Here is a 4,756-nt window from a genome sequence, read left to right as displayed (position 1 = left end):
TCCTTCTCCACCAACCTTTATCCTACTTTTAGTCTTAAACATTAAAATGGGAAACTAACTAAATCAATAGCAACAAAAAAGAAAAAGAAAAAAGAGAAAAAACAGATTAATTATTATCCTAAGATTCCTTAAATCATGCTTTTAGAGTCTAGCCTAAGTAAGGAAACAAATACTAACTTTAAAGGAAATCCTTCTAAAATAACAGCAGCAATGCATTACTTTATCTATAATTATAATCTATCCATAGGTAATAACCAAGAACCAGCTGAGTGAAAATTCATGTAAATGGATTTCAGGGAGAACAGTGAATATGAAGAAAAGAAGAGAGTAAAAGCCATAGGATTAGTTTGTATAGAGAAAAGAAAGTTATGAAGTGATATGAAGAAAGTTATAATTTTTCAATATCATTCTCATTTTTATCCAGAGTTATTAATGAGAAAAATTTAGGTTAGCTGAGGAAAAACCCACCTAGGTAAAAATATCAAAGAGGTTAGAATGGACTGTGAAAGAAAGCTTTGTGAAACCAGTTTATGGTTCCCAAACAACAGACTCTGTTCAGAGAAAGATGAAGTAGGTGACCCAAAAGGTCCTTATGATTTCTAACTTTTTCATGCTGTATCTTATTTCCAGAGAGGAAATGTGGCCATGAATACCTGGAAATGTAATATAAATATGTACTAGAACAAGGTGAAATCATTATCTTGTTCACATTCTAGGTGTGGGAAGAGGGTGTAGGAAGAACTCCAGCATGTTTATGTTTTTGCAAAGCACTTTCTCCCATGTAGCCTTCTCTTAGCCCCTCAACAGCCCTATGAGACAAGTATCATTAAGTCCATGTCGCATGAGTGTTTATTTAAGGTCACATAATTGGGAGAGAAAGAATAAGGTGCATGGAATATGCATTGATACCTCAAGGATAAAATCTATTACGGTCTCCATGAATAAAAACCCTTATGAAGAAACCTAATTCTATATACTTTAAGCAATATTGACATAACAAATAAACACCAATATAAGCATAAACCTTAAATAAGGATACTTGTTATTAAAAGAGAAGTATCTCCAGGTTCTCACAGGTCATGATGGGCAGCAAAATGGCATCTGCCAGCAAAAAAAAAAAAAAAAAAAAAAAGTGGTTCAGGTCATTAAGTCACATCCTCCATTAATAAGGTACCCTGACAGAAGAGACAATTCTAAACCCAATGTATCAGGAGCTTTGAGATCAGCAGGGCTACCATCTCACTCCTTTTCAATTTCGCAGATTCTAAGGATAGTAAATCACCAGAGTCTACCAGACAGTGCAGAGATAGTAAAAACACTACCTCAGAAATACAGAAGAAACTTGTGTCTCAAGAAGATATTGAATTTATCCAATGTGGAAGTCCAGAATAGTCACTGTGGCTAGTGTTTGTCCTAAGACAAGAGAATTATCTTTCCAGTCAGGACTTCCAAAATGACAAATAAGAAATTGTACATTGAACAATTTTAATAAATATACTATAACAAATGAAATATAGAAAATTAATATTCTTCTTAGATTACAGCACTTATATCTCCTAATTTATCTTTGTCAGCTTATCTACAAGTTTACCTAATTGCTTATATACTTTGTACTTTTTAAAATATATATTTTCTAGAAAAGAATTATTTCTAAGATTGATTGTTACCATTTAATTTTCTCAAATTTATCAGTGGCAGAGAGGCATTTACATGTTGAGAAAGAGTTTGTGCTTTGGAATTTGCTAAGCCTTTCAAATGCTCCAGCAGGTATTAGCTATATTACTTTTGTAAAGTTACTTAACCTCTCTGAGCCATTGTTTCTTCTTCTCTGAAAATAGAGAAGATAGCATAAACCCTGCAGAGGTGTTTTGAGTAGAAATTTCCCAACACAGTGCTTTTTTTCTTTCCTTCCTTTCTTGCCCATCTGCCTTTATTCGTCTATTTTATACCTAAATTATTCCTTTCAGCTTGTATTAAGACAAATGGATAGCCAGGCGTGGTGGCGCATGCCTGTAATCCCAGCTACTTGGGAGGCTGAGGCAGGAGGATCGCTTGAGCCTAGGAATTTGAGGTTGCTGTGAGCTAGGCTGACGACCCGGCACTCTAGCCTGGGCAACACAGTGAGACTCTGTCTCAAAAAAAAAAAAGGACAAAATGGAAGTCATCTTGCACTCTTGCACTACCATTAGTTTTGTGGGACAACTGCAAATTGTAGGAAAGAGACAATATGTAAAAAGAGACACTATGATCAGGTCCTATGGACAGTGAGGTTATATGTCTAATCAAAGAATGTTTAACAAAATGTCCATGAATTACTGAATGCTTTGGATTTATTAGAAGAGTCTGGGGAACTAAAAGCATTCTTCCACTTAAGTGGCACTTTCTAATAGAAATACCATGCGAGACACATATGTAATTGAAGTTTTTTAGTAGACACATTCAAAAAAGTAAAAAGAAACCAGTAAAATTAATCTCAATAACAGAATTATAACCCAATATATCTAAAATGTTATTATTAATATTTCAAAATGTAATCAATCTAAAAAATATTAATGGGATACTTTCTCTTTTTTTCTCCATACTAAGTTTTTGAAATTGGTGTGTATTTTATATCTACAGGATATCTCAATGTTGGCCACATTTCAAGTCCTCAGCAGTCACTTTTGCTTTGTGGCTCCCGCGTTGAACGGTGTAAGTAAGGCTAGATGACAGGGTTCTGGGCAGAGATGAACAAACGCAGCAGAAGCCACGGAAAGGAAGCCAACTCGCTGCTCTGTAGGTAAATGTTACTCCAGCTCAGATCTCACTTAAGCCGCACGTCTGTCCTGAGCTCCTGGGCCAGAGACCAGATGCCTTTTCCACAGCCTCTGACCTGCTCATGAGCTTCTTTGTGAATTTTTAGAGGTTTTGGTCATTGACCTGTGAAGCAAACAAACAAAAAGAGTTAGTCTTGGGGCAAACATTCCCAAATTCCCAAAGCTCTGGGGGAACAAAGGGATTTAGGGAATATCTTCAGAATCGAAAAAGCATTTTATGGCCCAGCTGTAGGGCCTTATCACCTTGAGACTGGTGGGAATGCAGGGTCAGTAAGTAGGGTCAGTAACGTAGCCGGGCTTTGAGAGGAGGGAAATTTGGGGCAATTTATTGTCTTTCATTTGTTTGCAAAAATCAATGGAGCCTCATTAAGGAAAGGAAGGGGTTGGTCTTTCCTCTAGTTCATTTTATCTTTGTTGCTATTTGAACAGATGCAGAAGGCTAGTATATTTATAGGATTTGGGGACTGGGACAAACCATTACAAATTTGGTCATCAAACTCTTTAAAGGTAACCAGTAATGAGGGAGAAGTGCTAATTTGGGGACAGTTAAAAACACTCACAGTTCACACTTTTTTTTCTCACTTGTAAATGGTTTTAAAATATTTGGCACCAGACATTCCCACTGCTGGTACCCAAGTTAGTCCCCAATGGCACCTTACTTATATTCCTGCTTGCTGTTTGAACTCCAACTTGACTCTCCTTTGGGCTTTCCCACTAACCCTCAGGTGTCAATCTATGTCATAATAGCCTTCCTAATGTACACCTCTGGTCATGTCATTCCTGTTACCAAAAAAAAATTAGTTTCGGGTACTATGTTCCAGGCACATGCACTGTACTCATTTAAATCCTCACAACTCTTTGAAGTAGTGACTCTTATTATACTCGTTTTGCTGTTGAGAAAACTGAGGTTGAAGTAAAGCCCAAGAACAAACAATTTATAAGTGGTAGAACTGAGATTTGAGTCCTGGCACACTGAGTTTCATTGCATGAACAAGAAGCTATCTCAAAAACACTCAATAGCTATTTCACTGTGTGTGTCAAAACATCATATTGTACACTGTAAATATACACAATAAAAAACTGAGAGTGTTTACAAACTTGTATAGCAATTTAACCGAGTACTTTTATGTCTGCTAAATTTACTAATAAAAATGTTGGGCTGGTAAAAAAAAAATACTCAGTGGCACCCCATTCTCTTACAAATCCAGTCCAAATATTTTTATCAAGGCCCTCCATCAACCAGCCCCCTAATTTTCACATACCTATGTTTTTATTTCACACCATCTCCGCTATCTAAAATGCTAAATCTTTGCAATTTAAAACCATTTTTAAGGTCCATCTTAAGTATCTACATTTCAGCCAGAACTGACCTTTCTTTTGTCAAGATCCTCATAGAAACCCTCATGACATTATAAATCCACTTAAGACACTCTTCCCTGTTGCATAGGTTTGACAAACATGCTTCCCTTCATGATTTGATGTGAACTTCTTGAGGGCCAGACATGGAAACACCATGGGCGGTGGGACATAAACTAGCTTGGGCACCCAAACTAGAATCTTCTCTAGTTGTTTGACCTTGGGCAAGGCAACTGTCCTCCCTGATCTGTTTCCTCCCTCCTCTGTGTTCAAAAAGGATGCTAATGATGTCAGGCATACTTCCCAGGGTGGTCAAGACGATCAAAATGAATAATAAATATTAACATGCACAGTAAGCTGCAAAGGCAATACAAAAATTCTTCACGCTTGCCACTCACCTTTGTATTCCCTAGCTTAGTGCCATGTCTCACACTGAAGTGGATCTATTTCTTGAATTGCCACTTTTTTCTTTTTTTCTTTTTTTTTTTTTGAGACAGTCTCACTCTCTCACCCCAGGTAGAGAGCAGTGGCATCATCATAGCTTACTCATTGCAACCTCAAACTCCTGGGCTCAAGTGAGCCTC

General features: G+C 37.0%; 1 pseudogene; it reads left to right on the top strand.

Moving 5' to 3' along the window:
- Positions 1–1,079: 1,079 nt before the first annotated feature.
- LOC105871509 (alpha-ketoglutarate dehydrogenase component 4 pseudogene) lies at positions 1,080–1,392 on the top strand (annotated as a pseudogene).
- The last annotated feature ends 3,364 nt before the right edge of the window (positions 1,393–4,756 follow it).

The sequence above is a fragment of the Microcebus murinus genome, chromosome 10, assembly GCF_040939455.1.
Source record: "Microcebus murinus isolate Inina chromosome 10, M.murinus_Inina_mat1.0, whole genome shotgun sequence".
NCBI lineage: Eukaryota > Metazoa > Chordata > Mammalia > Primates > Cheirogaleidae > Microcebus > Microcebus murinus.
The sequence above is the reverse complement of the archived record's forward strand: the minus strand, read 5'-3'. Positions and strand labels throughout refer to the sequence as shown.